This window comes from Caretta caretta, chromosome 3 (assembly GCF_965140235.1).
Source record: "Caretta caretta isolate rCarCar2 chromosome 3, rCarCar1.hap1, whole genome shotgun sequence".
Lineage (NCBI taxonomy): Eukaryota > Metazoa > Chordata > Testudines > Cheloniidae > Caretta > Caretta caretta.
This window is the reverse complement of record NC_134208.1, coordinates 31,068,924-31,086,921: the sequence shown is the minus strand read 5'-3', so window position 1 is coordinate 31,086,921 and position 17,998 is coordinate 31,068,924. Positions and strand designations below refer to the sequence as shown.

Below are 17,998 nucleotides of genomic sequence, written 5' to 3'. Positions count from 1 at the left end.
TTAAATAATCATGTTACAATACGTTAGGATTGGTTAGTTAAATTTCAGGAAAATGATTGGTTAAGGTATAGCTAAGCAGAACCCAAGTTTCACTATATAGTCTGCAGTCAATCAGCAAGTGAGTGGGGTGGGGAAATTGGAATCATGTTTTGCTAAAGGGTGAAATGGGAACAGGGAAATTGGAATCATGTTTGGCTAAGGGCAGGAATGGGAACAGGTGTAAGGCTCTGTGGTGTCAGAGCTGGGAAGGGGGACACTAAGAAAGGCAACTGGAGTCATGCTTGCTGGAAGTCCACCCCAATAAACATCAAATTGTTTGCACCTTTGGACTTCAGGTATTGTTGCTCTCTCTTCATGCGAGAAGGATCAGGGAAGTAAGTGGGTGAAGGAATAAGCCCCCTAACAGGGAGCTCCAGGATTGAAAAGACAAGTGCTGTTGCAGAAAGACCATGAATGGCCTGGAGAACTCTGAGCCCAGCCCAAAGAATACTTTGGAGTGGTGAGTAAACTGACGTAGGGAAATGCATGTAGGATTTATTATTTTTGTATATATTGGTGTATTTCTTATAATATTAAAGAGCACTGGTGGCTTAGAATCCTGTACAGTCTGTCACACCCTTGAAGAGTTAATGTCAGGAGTAAGGCCCTGCAGCTGCCTCTGCTCAGTACTCCTCACACCCTAATGAGCCAGCTGGGCTGCCTGACAGACCACCCTCCCAGATTTCAGAGTAGCAGCTGTGTTAGTCTGTATTCACAAAAAGAAAAGGAGTACTTGTGGCACCTTAGAGACTAAAGTGCCATAAGTACTCCTTTTCTTCCTCCCAGATTGTCTTAGGAAGCTAGCAGGCCAGTTCTCAAACTCAGCAGCAGCCCTAGCTTGCTGGCTGCTTAACACACATGCCCCTGGACTCTCTGCCTCCCTGTGCTTGTCTCTCACCAAGCCCTGCTCTGCTCTGCTCCTCCACAGCTCCAACCCAGTTCCTGTTTGTTCCCAGCCTTGTTCCCATTTTGACCCAGCCTTGGTTCTGCCTCAGAACCAACCCTGCTCCTGCCTTCCCTTGCTTCTGGTAATCCGGTTCTGACCCTCCGCTCTGATTCCTGACTCCAATTCTAACTCTGTCTTGATCCTTGGCTCTCTGATCTGACCTTCGGCCCTACTTCCTGGTTCTGGTCCTGTCTCAACCTCTGGCATTTGGACTTTGAGCACTAGGCCTGACTCCCATTCTGACCACTAGGCCTGATGGCCTATGACCCGGCCTCCTGACAGCTAACTTCTGGACCCAGGACACCCAGGTAGCTGGAGTTCTGGGAGAGAGTGTCTAAGCTATGGGGCGTGGAATGGGTCAGTACTAGCCCAGGGACTGGGCAGTTGGTCTGTGAGGTTTCAGCTCTCAGGAGGGGGTGCTCCCCTAGTGTGTGCCCAGAGATCCCCAGTGAGGAGCAACGCATGAACTCTGTTTAGATGCCAGAGGCTTAAAGCTCACTGGATCCAGGGGTTAGATCCCCTCACAGCAGTCTGGTGAGTGGCACTCGACTGGAGTTGCAACAATGAGATGTATTTGCAAAAAGAAAAGGAGTACTTGTAGCTCACGAAAGCTTCTGCTCAAATAAATTTGTTAGTCTCCAAGGTGCCACAAGTCCTCCTTTTCTTTTTGCGAATACAGACTAACATGGCTGCTACTCTGAAACCTGAAATGAGATGTATGTAACTAAGGGTAGTGTACACAGACTTTGACTAGCATGACATCCAGTTCATTTTAATAGGACTTTTTATGGGCATAGCTAAAATGCTATCTAATGGTTTTGTTTTTTTATGACAAATTCTGGCAAACAAAGTGACATAGTGTGTTTGTAAAACTACTAAATCTAATCCCATACAGAACAAAATTTCAGAGGGAAATAGGGTGTAATCAAAGTTTTACAGGATTTTCCTATATTCAATCCCAGAAAGCTTCATACCAAATCTTATCTGAAAACATGAACTAACTTTTGTGCCTCCTGTATTTATTGAAGCATATGTGCTCTATAAAATCAGCTTGGAGATCCATGCAATAAGCAGGCAGAGGAATTAAAAATGAAAGCGTGTTTTTAATCTAGAATTTCCTTGCCTTTGTCAGCTTTATTCAGACCTAGGTTTTTTTTGTACTCTAAGAATCATTTTGTGAAGCCAAGTTTCCGTTATGCTGCTTTAGTCCTTTCTTTCATTGGCCTAAAAAAAGGATACAAAATACATGTTTCTATATGTAAATACGCATTATGGCTTTTGATGTTCATATGCTTAGTCACACATAGACTGTGGTACCCCAGGGGCAACCATCATAGAAACTGAAGTGCACATTTTTTTAATCTGTCCAGCTGTGCGGACTCACATCTGGCATTTTCAGGCTTGTTTCCAATCACCACAATACCGTGACGGCTCTTAGAATTCACTCTTCCTTGCCGGGGGAGAGAGGCACCACCCAGACAGTTGTCTGCTAACAGAAAAAAGAGCAATCATGCAGTGACAGGGTATTGCTACTGCTTGTTATAGTTTTGTAATAAACATCAGTCTTGTGTTATCAGTACAGTCACACACAGAGCGAGTAATGGGAGGGTAGGAAAAGAAGAGCACACTCAACTGCATTTTAAAAAAAATGTGCAGTTTGTTTTCTGTCACATGCACATTTTACTTGCTTGCTCTCTATGTATTTAAAACGAGAGAGAGACTCTAAACGGAAGTAGCAGAAGCCCCTTTCTGCTAGGTCATTTAAAACTGAACTGGACAGAACACTAGAAAATACTGCAGGGAGCAGTCTTGCTTGGGCAGGAGGACATAGATAACTTTTCAGACCTGTAATGCAGACAATTGGAAAAAAGAAATACGCATTTGTTTCAATGGTAAACAAGATACTAGTTCTTTCTGTTGAAGGGACACGAATTGTCCATACTGTAGCTGATAGCAACTTGTGTAGCTAGCATTTCTCCGGTGTGTTTGCTTTCTGCGACCCGGCTGGCACTGCAGAGCATGAGAGCACCGAGGTGCTGAAGTGCCACAGGCAACATCAGCATCTGACAGCAACAGATATCTGTCCTTTTGGTAACTTACAGACATGCGGCCAGCTTTTGGAAGAAAACAGTTCTGTGTAGACAAACTGGCCTTAGATTTCCCAAAACACCGCCATCAAAGACAAATACTTCTGACTTTATTACTGTAATTCATTTGAAATCCCCTCAAGTGACTTTTGGCAAGGGATTTGCAAAAGCAAGATTAAAGAAGGATGAAAAAAAATAATTACAAGGTTTCTTCAGTTGCCACGTTATTCATTTTAAGATATTGATTTATGTAGGTGCTACTTCATCTAACTGCCCTACACACGTCACATGAAATGACTTAGGCTCTGATCCTACAAGCTATTCCATGCAGGTGCCCCCTCCACATAGGTTTTGGGGTTCAACCCAGACCAGTGATGGGTTGTCGCCACCTGTTCTGCAACTCTGGGTGCCTTAAATGCTACGCTGCTGTGGCTCACAGCCTGGACACCACCATCCAGCAGACACGCATGCGGGTCACCTACTGGCTTCCACCGCCCAGTTTCTGTTTGCACCAACATCCCCCAGTCCCAAATTTCCACAAAACTGTCTCCCTGAAGTGTCCAGCCTTTTCCTAATTAAGTGTGCTGCTCCTTTAAAGAGACAGAATTAGCAGCGTGTTATCTTGACTGGAGTGAACAATCACTTCAGTTCAGTCACAGTATGGCTTGGTTTAGATTAAAAAGTAAAACAAATTTATGTGGTCAAAAAGATAGGACAGAAATGGGTTTCAGAGGAGCAGCCGTGTTAGTCTGTATCCGCAAAAAGAACAGGAGTACTTGTGGCACCTTAGACTAAGACTAGGACAGAAATGGTTACACACAAGTAAAATTATACTTCTAAAACTAACACTTAACTCCAGCAAGTTACACTCTTTGTTCAAGGTAGTTTCCTCACCAATCTTTGTTTTCCAGCTGTGGCTGATTACTTTTTAGTCAGGATCCCCATAGAGGCCAAGGTGCTGGTTTTCCTTTTCTTCTTAGGTGAAAGATCACTTAGGGGTTCTTTTCAAAGATTTACTGGACTACAAAGTTCATTAACTCTGCTTCAAGAGTCAGGAAGACTTCCTGGGGGTGCAGTCTCCATTCCTCATTGAGATTAAGTGATCACTTTTCTCCCACTTGCTCTTCTGATGGCTTTGTTAGCCTGGCATACAAATGTGGTTTTCATTGCCTTTGGTCAACAGAACGACATTCCTTTGTCTGGAAAAAAACTGGTTATCAGCTCTCCTTGACATGTCTGGTTTAAACACATTAGCCGTAATTCCAGTATATCCGTATAAACCTTTGTGGATTGACTCATACATACATCACCCAAGAATATAATGATCACTGAATTAATAGTCTTCCAATGACCTATTACATGGCACCTTTTAGAGACAGATATAACAACAGGGAGTTAGGGTACACAGAGCTGGTCAGGCCAACAGAAACTCTCTGCTAGATACCAGGGAGCCCCTGGCCTAGGGATGCTCTCAGAATCACAAACTCCCTGCCACTAGCAGCCTCCCTTTGCAGAATAATTTGCAGTATTGTTGCTATAGTGCTCAATTGTGCCGTTTGAGTAAAGACTACAAGATCAGATTAAATAGTAAATCCTTAGTCTTCTTTCTAAAGTTCAAAGGGTTGCTTCCATTCTCATTGACTATGGGAGGAGCAGGATCAGACTGATAGGGCTTTTTCCTAATGCACCAAGTAAGGGCCAAATCCTGCTTTCCTGGCTCTCCGAAGTACTTCCACTGAAGTCATTGGGACTGAAAACTGCAGGGCAATGAGCCATCTACAAAGAGGCCCTTACCGACTGACCCCCTCAGTCAGTACATGAATAGCCAGCTCTATTAGTTGCGAGAACTGTGATGGGGCTTATTAGGCAAACATGGGAAACGGCTGAACACACTAATCCTGGCCATCAGTTTCATTCTTTCTTTTCTGGTTTTGTTAAAAGCAATTGCTTAATCATAATGTTTAAGGCCATTAATCAAAACCAGAGTTTGTATGAACACCCTGCTAAATTACAGCCAAGCTTGGTGCTACTAAAAGCTCACCAGTGGCAGGCAAATGGCTCTAATGTGAAGTGAGTCATTTAAAAGGTACGTATCCCTTTACTATCCTGAGTTAGTCATTCCTAAAGATAGGAGGGCAGGTAGTACTATCACATTCATTAACAGGAGTCTTAATACTGTTACTGAAGTACAGGTAATTACAGGAGATGTTTCTGGAGTAGAAATAACTGCGCACTGCATCTCTCACATACAAATATTTTACTTTGCATTAACACTGTGAACCTACTTCTGTTGTCTGATGCTTAATCAAATTCAATATATACTTTGAAGGAGACAGATGAGTTTAATTTAGTATCAACTTTTCTCTCTTCCCACTATAGAAATAAAATGAAGCAGAAGAGAAAAATCAAAATAAAGGTGAGATACAAAAGCAGTTAAAGCACTGTGGTTTGTGTATTACACTGCACCATTATATGAGAGTATTAAGGATGCAGTTAATGCAGGTATGTCATTTAAAAAATGTTGAAGTAGGCAAAATACACCCAATAGGTCCAATTTTCCAAATGCAGATACTTTAATAGGACAATAAGATCTTGTAATAGGATGCTCAGACTGGCACTTAAGTGCATACAATGGGAATAGCTATGCTTACCTATTGATCTGATGCAGGATTCAAGTGTCCTAGTAACATGTGCACAGTGAAAACAAAGCCCCCATGCTCATATGTCACAGAGAAGACAGAGGCTAGAGCTGAGGAAATAACTCATAACCAAGGACTTATTCCAGAAACCTAGCGTCCTTTTCTGTTGCACATTGTCTGGGAGCCATTAACGACTTTCTCCCGTTTGTCCTTTATTCAAACTCGGTCACAATGACAAAATAATTTTCTGCGCGTGAGCACTTTGTGACTACTCCGAAGGATCCGAAATGTAAGACTTGGGTTTCTTTTTGACAGGTTTCAGAGTAACAGCCGTGTTAGTCTGTATTCGCAAAAAGAAAAGGAGTACTTGTGGCACCTTAGAGACTAACCAATTTATTTGAGCATGAGCTTTCGTGAGCTACAGCTCACTTCATCGGATGCATACCGTGGAAACTGCAGCAGACTTTATATACACACAGAGAATATGAAACAATACCTCCTCCCACCCCACTGTCCTGCTGGTAATAGCTTATCTAAAGTGATCATCAAGTTGGGCCATTTCCAGCACAAATCCAGGTTTTTTCACCCTCCGCCCCCCCCACACAAATTCACTCTCCTGCTGGTGATAGCCCATCCAAAGTGACAACTCTTTACACAATGTACATGATAATCAAGTTGGGCCATTTCCTGCACAAATCCAGGTTCCCTCACCCCCCTCCCAAAAACCACACACACAAACTCACTATCCTGCTGGTAACAGCTCATCCAAAGTGACCACTCTCCCTACAATGTGCATGATAATCAAGAAAAAAGAAAAGGAGTACTTGTGGCACCTTAGAGACTAACCAACTTATTTGAGCATGAGCTTTCGTGAGCTACAGCTCACTTCATCGGTAGCTCAGGAAAGCTCATGCTCAAATAAATTGGTTAGTCTCTAAGGTGCCACAAGTACTCCGGTTCTTTTTGAGTGACTGCATAGGTCACGTGGCTTTGTTTCGGTTTCCCCCCCCCCGGTAGCCCAGAACGCCTAGGAAAAGAGGGCTGGGGGTAAGTGCGTGTGAAGAGGGCTGGGCGCGTGGCGGCCGGGGGCAGCTGTGCGCGCACCACCCCGCCGCGCGCGCCACTTTCCCGGACTTCTCGCTACTTCCTGCCCTGCCAGGCACAGCAGCGGGGGGGGAGAGACCGACCGGCTCCTGCTGTAGGAGGCGCCGCCCACCCCCCGGGCCGCCAGCGCCCCCCGCGGCTCCCTTGCACAGAGGGGCGGGCCCGACGGCGCCCGGCGCCCTCCCCCGGCCCGCAGTTGGTCCGCTCGCGGAGCCAATAGGCCGTCGCGCCTTGGCGGGGGGCTCGGGGGCAGAGACCAGCGCGGAGCTTGCGCCGCGGCAGCGCGGGGCGCCGCATGCGGCAGTGTCAGTGACCGCGCGGAGAGCGCCGCGCCGGCCAGCCCAGCCCAGCCTCCCTCCGCTGCCAAGTTGGGTCTCCCCGCGGGTCCCAGGGCGGCTGCCGCTGCCTCCCTCCCTCCCCGCCCGCCCCGCTGCCCGGAGCCGGCGGCTCGTTTCCTCTTTCGCTCCTCGCTCGCCCCGCTGCCCGTCGCCTTTCTCTCTTCGCAGCCCGAAGCGGAGCCGCCGCTCCCGGGACCGCGGCCGCCGCCGAGCCGCAGCGAGCGCTTCACTTCGCGCGGGTCCGGCCTGGGAGCGTCCCACCCCGGCAGCCGGAGCGCGGCGAGCCCAGCCCAGCCCCAGGACCCGGTAAGGGCGGTGAGCGGCGCCTGTGCCCCCTTGGCGCGCTGCTGGGGGGACCCCCCTTCGGTTTGATGCGTTGTTTTCTCTTCTCCCCCTGTGAGCCACCCCCTCTACCCCCACGTTACCCTTCCCCCGGCGGGTTGGGGGGTGAGGTAATGGGCTCCTCTCCTAGCCTTGGGAATAGGGGAAATGTAACCAGCGGCAGGCAGGCAGGGTTCTGCAGCAACTGAGCTCCCCTTTCATACGGCCGGCGATTTTCAAATAAGTTCGGGTTTAAAACCCGCAGCTCGATGCAGTCGGTGCCAGCTGTCAGTGGGGTGCGTGCGTGCATCTTTTGATCGTGTTCCCCCACCGGGGAAGCCGATACAAGGTGGGGTGGGTGGGGACGATGGGTCTTTAGAGATCGTCCCAGACCTTTCTCATTTCCTCCAGGGTTCCAGGCAGCAGAGTTTTTAGTCTCTCCTTCTCCTTTGGTCTGTGACCTTAGCAGTTAGGGAGACCCGCCTTTCCAATAGCTTCCTAACAATGTTGTGGTATTTTGTTAAGTCTAGTAGATCATGATTCGTGGTGAGTTCAACAAAATGTATCAATCTTTCCTTCTGGAACCCTTCCTTATTAACTACGACGGTCTTCTCCTCCTCTCCAGCCGTGTTTGTATGGTGCAGATTTACTATTTAATTCCTTGGATTTCACAGTTAACCCACTACTCTGATTGTGGGGGTGTGAAATGAGATGTGCTGCTTTTTTCTCTGCCTGACTACAGGTATGCACGTGTGTGTGTATATATATATATATTTGTGTATGTGTCTGGGTATGTGGGTGTGCATGTGGATTGTCTAATTTAGCAGAAAAATATGATGATTAAAGTTAAGCAGAGACCCCAGGGCTCACAGTAATGGTGGTTAATCTTTTACCAGTCAGACTTATAAATGCATAAGCATTACACTGTGATTAAACAAACTATTTAAAAACGGAACTTCCTACTCGCCATACTCTAGAGAATGTCCTTCCAGAAAATCTTTGTGTTCTTTACTGGTGTCTTCAAGAGATCGCTCAGAAAAACAAAAGCCAGGCTGGCTGGTGAGAGAGACCCTAGATCTGAACAGTTACCTATTTACACTTTAGTGGGTTCTTTGCTGAAAAGGGTTTTGTCGATTTTAAATTAGCATTAGAGTTGTCATTTGCTTAATGATCTGTAGAAAGAGAGTGAGTATTTGAGGTTATTATGAAATGTTGAGATTTACAAGAAATTATATGTAAAATGGCACACTTACATTTTTACCAATGAATTTCCGTACAAATAACCCTTTCCTGAGTGAAAGTTATGTAATGCAGTGTTGTCTGAAATGGAACCTTTTTGTCTTCAAATACTGTATATGCTCATTGTGCTGTTTAGTCACCACTAGATGTTTGGTTTTTTTTTTAAAAATGGGGACTTTGTCACATCCAGGAATGTTTACAAGTAAACTTTGTCATGAGATCATAAGTATAATGTACCTAGCTGCAAAAAGAAACTCTATGACTATATTTCTTATAATAGGGAGAGAAGGGGATGGAGACTGAGAATGTGCACACTTGTTTTCCTCCTCTTAATATTAAGGGTATTTTCCAGTGGCTCTGAGCCATTCCTTGTAATTCTGCCTCAAAACCTCCTATTGCTAAAATGCAGCTCCAGCAAGACCATGGAGAGTTTCAGTAAACTGTTATGATAAAGCTGTCTTGCATACTCATGCCAACACTGCTTTGGTGCTTCCTGTTGTCATTGGCAAGTAAAGCTGTGGGAACAATTAATCTGCTATGACTTTGAAATGCCCTGCCCACTCTCCTTTGGGAACAGCTTTGACCATCTGATGCTGAGTAGAACCACAAGCACATTGCTGTGACTTCTGAATGTTCTCTTTCTTACAATAGGCTCCTTGGTGCATGTGAACAACTGAATGTTAGATATCCTCTAATTCAGGAGTTCTCAAACTTTGGGTCAGGATCCCGAAGTGGGTCGTAAGCCCTTTCTAATGGGGTTACCAGAGGTGGCGTTAGACTTGCTGGGGCCTGGGGCTGAAGGCAAAGCCCAAACCTCATCACCTTGGGGCGAAAGCCCGAGCCTCACCACCTGAGGCCAAAGTCAAAGCTGGAGGGCTTCAGCCTGGGTAGCCCGGCTCAGGTTGTAGGCCCCCCACCTGGGTATGAAGGCCTTCGACTTTGGCTCCTGCGCCCTGGGTTCCCCCCCCCCCAAGCTGGTGGGGCTTGGGTGGACTCAAACTTTGGTCCCCCCTCCTCAGGTCATATAGTAAACTTTTTTTTGTTAGAAAGGGGTTGCAGTGCAATGAAGTTTGAGAACTCCTGCTCTAATCTAGTGCAACATGTGGAAACTTCTGATCATCCAAGCAGCTCTTTCCTTGTGGTAGACTGCAGGGTACCATTGTTCTGAATTAATAATACAGATTACTTTGTGGTCCAAATTATGTTAAAGTTGGGGTATGACAGTTTCGGGTTTTTTTTGTTTGTTTGTTTGTTTTTGCAGGGGGGACACATGGGCCACTGGCTAGAAATGGTAACAGTTCTAAAAAACTGACAATGAATCCATTGTTTGGATTTGAGTGGGGCAGAAATGCTAGTAATTCAAGCAGATTGTTATCCTGCTTAGCTTTCTGGGTTGTAGATTTTTCTTAATGTTATAGCGATGAGAGGCTGTATTTCTAATGCGTCAATGTATGTGTGCATGCGTGCAGAATGTGCTGATGTTGGGGATGTTGCCTTTCTAAGTATCTGTTGATCATTTCTTAAAACCTGACTTTAGGTCAGATTCAACAACTAAAACAGTCTGTCTTCCACTGATTGCAAGAGTAGCCAATGTTTTTAAATCTGTATTCAGCCCTCGGTTTCTAGTATTAAACAAAATGTTTTGATTTAGGATCAGTTTCTCTTGACTGCAGTCTATATCAGAAAATATATACTGAAGTTGGGCTGCATAGAGAAGAAACAGAGCTTAACTCATGTTAATTTCTGTTGGCAAGAGGTAATTTTAACTTATCTCCAGTCATGTTGACTGTATTAATGAAGTAACATGCCGCATTGGGTGTCTATGCAATAGGTTCTGTCACTGTAGGATTTCAGATTGCAGAGCTGTTAGTTTTAACCTTAATGAGCGTAAAATGTCTGAAATTCCAATTGCTACAATAATGTGCTGCCATTCTGAAGTTGAACAAATGTATAAGCGTATTTTATCTTCACTTTGCCAGTCTGTTGCTGAACAAAAGCTTTCACAAGCTTGTGGTCGTGTGATAGCGCTATAAACCAACACATTGTCTCCCAGCCAATATGTCTTCTGCCTGTTGTCGTCTTCTGCTTCACAGTATAATAGCAAAGTATCTGTATATTCGTAAACAAAATATTGAAGTCAAGTATCTGCCTGCCTCCTGAATTTACAGCTGAAAGAATAAATGCTGAAATGATTCTTCTGGAAATCTTGTGTGTCTCTGGAAGTTCAGTATTCCATTACTTTTTAACCAGGAGATTTTGTTGGTTCAAATATACAATAAAAGTATGTGCTTGAGTACTTCAGTGATGCTATAAGGTACAAGTTTGAGGCTGAATTGATTTTAACAATCTGAAATGTGCTGTAATTCCCCTGGAGTGCACTGGCTGAGGTATGCCATTGCTATTAAAAAGTGTTGTTTATAACTCATAAGGTGACTAGTAAGACCTATGTGTTGTTTTTTTTTTAAAGCATCTGAATTACAAACATGGAAGAAACCACAAATGCTACTCTCTCTCTCCCCCCATCCCCCCAATATACACAGCTCTTCCTTGTCCTTTTTGTGTCTGATCCTTTCATGATCAAGCAGGAACCAAGTAGTTCAAGTAATTCTTATTACTAGTTCACATTAGACAAAGTGTGCTTCACTCTGAATCAGACACATTTCAGACACACAGATCAAACTTCCTGAGAGAGGCAGTCTACTTGAAAACTAGTCAACACAGAAACATGAAGTAAGGGCTTGGGTACACTTGTGAGTTACAGCGCAATAAAGGAGCCCCGGGCACACCAGCTCACTACCTGCCCACACTGGCAAGTCATGTAGAGCGGTCTGACTCTATGGCTACAGCGCTGCTGGTACTCCACCTCAGCGAGTGGAATAACGTTTGCTGCGCTCCTCCTGGAGTGCCAGTGTGAACGAGGGCTTGCTTTACTGCACTCTGATCAGCCTCCAGAAATGTCCCATAATCCGCTTAAGTCAAGTGGCCACTCTTGTCATTGCTGTGAAATTGGCTGCAGGAATGCGGAAATGCCCTTTCAAAGCTCCATGTTGGGGAAGCGGGCTGTTGATCAGCTCCTAGAAAAAGCAAACATTTACTGTTTGCTTTGAGTGAGTGAGAGAGAGGTGGGGGGAGAGGGGTCTGAACTTGCAAGACAGCATGCTGACACAGTCTTAGCACCCCAAAAACCCACTCTTCCCCCCCCCCCCATACACACAACACTCTCCCTGTCACACTCCACCCCACCCCAATTTGAAAAGAACGTTGCAGTCACTTGCATGCTGGGATAGGTGCCCATAATGCAGCGCTCCCAGTGCTGCTGCAAATGTGGTCACGCCAGTGCGCTGTCAGCTGTCAATGTGGACAGACTGCAGTGCTTTCCCTACTGCGCTCTGCGAAGGCTGGTTTCACTCACAGCGCTCTACATCTGCAAGTGTAGCCATGCCCTTAATGTAGCCTGAGCTACTACACTTGCCTTTAAGGCCCTCTGCAGGTTTTACAAAAGCATTTTTTAAAAAGAGGGTTTTCTTGCCCCTGTTGGAGCATATTCGTACAGACAGCAGAGCAAATTGACTGACTGCCCTGGTGTAGTCACGTAACTGAATGGGCATGCAGTAAACAAACCAGGAAAAAATAGTTTTCTCTAATATTTCAGTGATAGTAATATGGACATCTTCAGAAAGAAGACTTTAAAATTGATGGTGTCCCTTTTAAGTATCCCGTAATGTTGTTAGAAAACATTTAGATTGTGCATTTATATGGAGACTTTATGAGGGAGGTTGAATATTAGAAGTATGAAGTGAGCTTGACAGTGTGAGATGACCTGACCAATTTGCCATTTTTAAGGGCTAAAGGTCATGAAGTTGGTTGAGAAGTCAGACTGATTTTTGTTGTTTTGGACCATGTTTCTGTTGTAACAAATTAACTAGTGTACTGATCATCTTGTAAAGGTGTTTGTTTTACTTTCCCAGACACAAGCATGTGGGTGTATGCAATCTACTACCCGAAAAGAAAGCAAGGAACACTTTATTGTGAATGTCTTGGTGTGTGTGTTTAGTTCTAGTGATTAAGTTGTAGGCTGTTGTAATTTATTGAAAACACAAACATTACTCTTGACAGAGATTGATGTTGTAGGTCAGGCTTGAGTTAAGGAAATGTATCTTGTTGGCTGGAAGTTGACAAGTGTCTTGTGCTAAGTCATTATAGAACTGGCAGTGGTGTGGGTGGCAGGGAGAAAAAAGAATGCCTTCTGGGGGCACAAAGCCAAGTCTGTGTGGGTGTATTATGAGCCTTCCTTTCCGTGTTTTTAATTCGCCTCAACACTGAGCAGACGAGCACATCGGTACAGAATGGACGCCTTTGTTGCTCTGTAGTTTCAAGATTTTTTTCAGTTCTGTAAAGTGTATTGTGAATGGAATTCCTCTACTCTTGGCTCTGTGCCCATTGTGTAGGGGGAGGAAAGCTTGTAGTTGTACTGCCGATTGTCTGATCCTGGTTTGGAGGGCGTCACTTGCTTTCTCCTGTTTTGATTGGGTGTTCAGCAGTAAATAATCTTTCCCAAAACTTACTGCATTGCATTTCTTAGAACAAAAGTCATCTGATGGTGTGGCAAAATTATCTGTTTTTAAAAGGTTAGAGCATGAGTTATGAAACTTGAGTGTTTGGTAGGTTTTTATGTGTGGGTTTATAACCACTAGCACTTACTTAATTATTAAACTATTGTAGAATTTAGAAAAGGGTCCAATTGTGATTTATTAATATTTTAATTAAGGAAAATAGCAATATCTGTAATGTGTATTAGATTATATTGCAAAAACTTGTCTTTTCACTGAGAGAGGATTCCTTAGCAGCAGTGAACTTTGGTGTGAATTCGAGAAGGTGGAGAGGAAGGGGGAGGAGAAATGAGATAAGCATGGAAATAGGTTTAATAGATAGTAGAATGCAATTGGTGATTAGACACCAATTGGTTGGTGGTTTTTTTTCTCTTTTGGGTTGGGATTTATTGCACTTATTGTATGTCCCTAAGGGCTTTCTTAGAAACTAATGATCTTTGTGCAATAGATGGCACAGAAAGTACTCGGATTGAACCCAGTTTTTCTCTCTCCTCCCCCCCCGCCCCCCCCAAGGATAACCATAACAACGTAACATAAAATGAGTGTTTCAAATGCAGATATTTTCTAAATTGCTGCCTTGTGATTAATCTCTGTAATACAGTCAGAACCTTTTAAGTGAACATTTTAACACATGCCAGTGCTAAGGATGCTGATGTTTCCTACCCATCCTTGTGGGATGCGTTTATTGGTGCCACTGGCCAGTAAAGCACAGCTTTCCGTTGATGGGACCTTAAAATCTCTCTGCAGACACCAAGAGATCTGATATCCACACTGCAGGGGTTATAGTGGCATATCTATTCTTCTATTGACCTGTTTGCATGTAGACCCAGGATTAGCTGGGCATAGCTATGGCACTTACACCCCTGAGCAGTGTAACTATATTGACCTAACTTTTAAGTGTAGACCAGGCCTAATTCTCCTTTGACTTACATAGGTGTAAATTGCGAGTAACTCCACTGAAGTCAATTAAGGGCTTGTCTACACTACAGCTGGGATCGACACTGCAGCAATCGATCCACAGGGAGTCAGTTTAATGGGCCGAGTGAAGACCCGCTAAATCGACCGCTGATTGCTCGGAATTCGACTCCGATAATCCACCAGATTGAGAAGAGGAAGGGGAGTCGACGGGAGAGCATCTCCCGTTGACACAGCGTAGTGTGGACCCCGCAGTAAGTAGATCTAAGCTACATCGATTTGAGTTATGCTATTCTCATAACTCAAATTATGTAGCTTAAATCAACTTTTCCCCTTTAGTGTAGACAAGGCTACAGACTAGGGACTGAATGGCTAGGCAGCAGTTCTGCAGAAAAGGACCTAGGGGTTACAGCAGACGAGAAGCTGAATATGAGGCAACAAGGGCACGCTGTTGACAAGAAGGCCAATGGCATTTTGGGCTGTATAAGTAGGGCCATTGCCAGCAGATCGAGGGACGTGATCGTTCCCCTCTATTCGACATTGGTGAGGCCTCATCTGGAGTACTGTGTCCAGTTTTGGGCCCCACACTACAAGAAGGATGTGGAAAAATTGGAGAGAGTCCAGCGAAGGGCAACAAAAATGATTAGGGGGCTGGAGCACATGACTTATGAGGAGAGGCTGAGGGAACTGGGATTGTTTAGTCTGCAGAAGAGAAGAATGAGGGGGGATTTGATAACTGCATTCAACTACCTGAAAGGGGGTTCCAAAAAGGATGACTCTAGACTGTTCTCAGTGGTAGCAGATGACAGAGCAAGGAGTAATGGTCTCAAGTTGCAGTGGGGGAAGTTTCGATTGGATATTAGGAAAAACTTTTTCACTAGGAGGGTGGTGAAATACTGGAATGGGTTACCTAGGGAGGTGGTAGAAACTCCTTCCTTAGAAGTTTTTAAGGTCAGGTTTGACAAAGTCCTGGCTGGGGTGCTTTAGTTGGAGATTGGTCCTGCTTTGAGCAGGTGGTTGGACTAGATGGCCTCCTGAGGTCCCTTCCAACCCTGATATTCTATGATTCTAAGGCCTGAGGTACACTTATGCAGTTGAGAGGAGTATTATGCCTAAGGTGTGTTGTTTTTTTTTTAATTTAAAGTGTCTGGATTGCCTTTAGGAAATTGATTTCCACTGAAGTGCTTGGTTGGTGGATTTTTGTTGTTTTTGCAGGAGATTAGGGATGTTTTTTGTTTTTTTTTCTCCCTAGGATGTTGAAAAACTAAATAGACTATAGGAGTTTCACCTGATTTTCCCCCACCTCCCTTCGAAACACAAGCATGAAGAATCCTGTTAACCACAGCGTCAAACAACTTCTCGATAAGGCAAGTCCTAGGCTGGTTGGTGTTTTTCAAATCTGTGTAAAACATTGCTGACTTAGGGTACATCTTCGCTACCCACCGGCTCGGCAGGTAGTGATCGATCTATTGGGGATCGACGCCTGTACTCCACTTCGGCAGGAGCCACCACCAGTTGTCACGCCGCCGTGAGGACGGCCAGGTAACTCGAACTAAGATACTTCGACTTCAGCTATGTGGAAACCCCCCCCCCTCCCCCAAGTGTAGCCCAGGCCTTAGGGTCTAATCCTGTTTCATTCGGAGTTGATGGGCCCGAAAGAGAATAGGAGCAAGTCTTTAGAGCTACCTGTTGACTTTACTATGACGCAAGAAGATTTCTAATTCACAGAACTTTGTTTTCTGCACTCAGATCTGATCTTTGAAACATGCATTGTGAGTGAGAAAATAGTGCTCCTTCTGGAGAATGTTGGTTTATGTTACAGTGTTGTAAATTTCAGCCTTTTTTTAGAGATTAGTCTTAATTACTAAGGGACGTTTTTCCTCTCAGACTATACACTAAATGAGAGCAAACTGTTCTTAGCATATTAAAGAAAAGTACATAATTTAGACTCCTTTCCATTAGGATATAATCTTTACTTTACTTTCCCAATGCTGCATATTCTCCTTAAATGAGGCCCTGATTCTGCAGTCTGATCTGTATGGGCAGAAGAACCCCTGTGCTCCTGCGGAGCCCAGTTGACTTCAGTGGGACTGTTCATTAGGAGTAAGGGTCTGCCTTCATAGATCAGATTGCAGAATCAACTCATTGCTATTCACAGAGTGAACTTCATTGCAAAGCTCTGCCTTTGTCACTGAAAACTGATTCCCAAGTTTCTCTTTCTCCCTGAGCAGCCGCGAGAGGGGGTTTGCATGGAAGCAGATTGGCTGGGACTCAGGCCTGGCAAGGTAGAAATGATGCTTGTTGGTCAAGGGAATGCTCTAAAAGAGCAGGCTGAAGGAGCACCTACACCAGTCACCGAGGATATACATCCACCTTTTGTCAAAGTGGTTTGTCTCCTGGGAGTTTTATTGCATCCATGCTCTTCCTGCCCTCCAGCAGCAGTGGCTGCAACTGTTCCTCACTGGTCGACTTTATGACTTTCATCTGTGCCTGTGTTCCCTCCAGGCTGGGCGAGTATGGCATGTACTGCTTAGATTTATCCTTTTAACATCCAGGTGGGTCCTGTGTTGGTCCGAAGGCACTTTCTCACTTTGAGTGAGACTGGCTGCTGTGAGCTCATCACACAAGTGCCCACTACTCAGTCAGACCTTTGCACTGATGCACAGCTGGGGACAGTTCATGGTGCTAGCGATTATCTTTAGAAGTCTGAATGATCTGGGTGCTGATCCTCAGAGAGACCATCTCTCATCCTGACTGGTTATAGATCACTGAGATCACTTTCATTCATAGGATTGAACGCTCTGGCTAGCAGCATAACACCTTCAGTTGAGGATTTCTTAGCATGGGAATTTGCTCACCCATAGTAGAATGCCAGAGCCTGAGTCTGGGGAGCTTGAAAGCCTGTTATGGGGTCCATTTATTTTGTTCTGTGTTTGGGTGATTTGGCTGAGATTTAGCGTTGTTTCCATTTTTGTTTTTGCTTGTATTTAGTTGCTTGGTGCCTGGTCTGTTGTTGGGTCTTCTAAGATTAGCTAGTTGCAGTTCTAGCTTCCTGTCTTGTGATGGGGAGAGGCTATTAATAACGGAAGCCCTTACCTGCCATACATATAAGGGCTATAAAAGGAATAGCATTTCCTGAGCAAACTTAAAATTCTTCTTCCTTCCTAGATATTACTGTGCATGTATGAAAGCCCCAGATTATTTAATATCAATATTGCGGTAGCTACTAGGAGCCAGCCAGGTGAGTGCCCCAAAAATGTGAGCCAGGGTGGTTTTTAAAATATTACAAGGCATATAGCTGTGCATTTCACTCATGGGTTTCTCTATTCCGTTTGTCCACTTAAACCCTGATCTTGCAAACACTTGATAATCCAATTGAAATAGTGGGAATACTCTTGTTCTTAAAATTAAGCATGTGCTTAAGTGTTGGCAGGATAGGGCATCATAGCTTATAAGGTCCATGTTTTCCTGTATGCTTGTACTATACCCTGCAAAATGCCCCCAACCCCATATTGATTGGGGCCTCTGGGTGTTATAATATACATATTAAATGATAAATAGTTGACAGCAAGCACCGGTGCGTCCAGGTTAAAGACGACAAGAGGCTGTATTGACCATGGTACAAGGAAAAACAATGCTTCCAGCAACATATAGGATGTCATGATACAGAATTTCTAGGATTAAGGCAGCCTCCTTCTATCCCCTTCCACTCTTTGTCCCCATGACTGCTGCATCTAAGAGTAAGCCTACACCAAGCAGC

General features: G+C 44.7%; 1 protein-coding gene across 2 annotated transcripts in view; it reads left to right on the top strand.

Moving 5' to 3' along the window:
- The first annotated feature begins 7,055 nt into the window (after positions 1 to 7,055).
- The window catches only part of HPCAL1 (hippocalcin like 1), a 109,248-nt gene continuing 98,305 nt past the window's right edge, over positions 7,056 to 17,998 (top strand). For both annotated transcript variants that reach the window (XM_048845511.2, XM_048845510.2), the window contains exon 1: positions 7,056 to 7,459. The gene's annotated coding sequence lies outside the window, so the exon portion shown is untranslated. The remainder of the gene's footprint in view (positions 7,460 to 17,998) is intronic.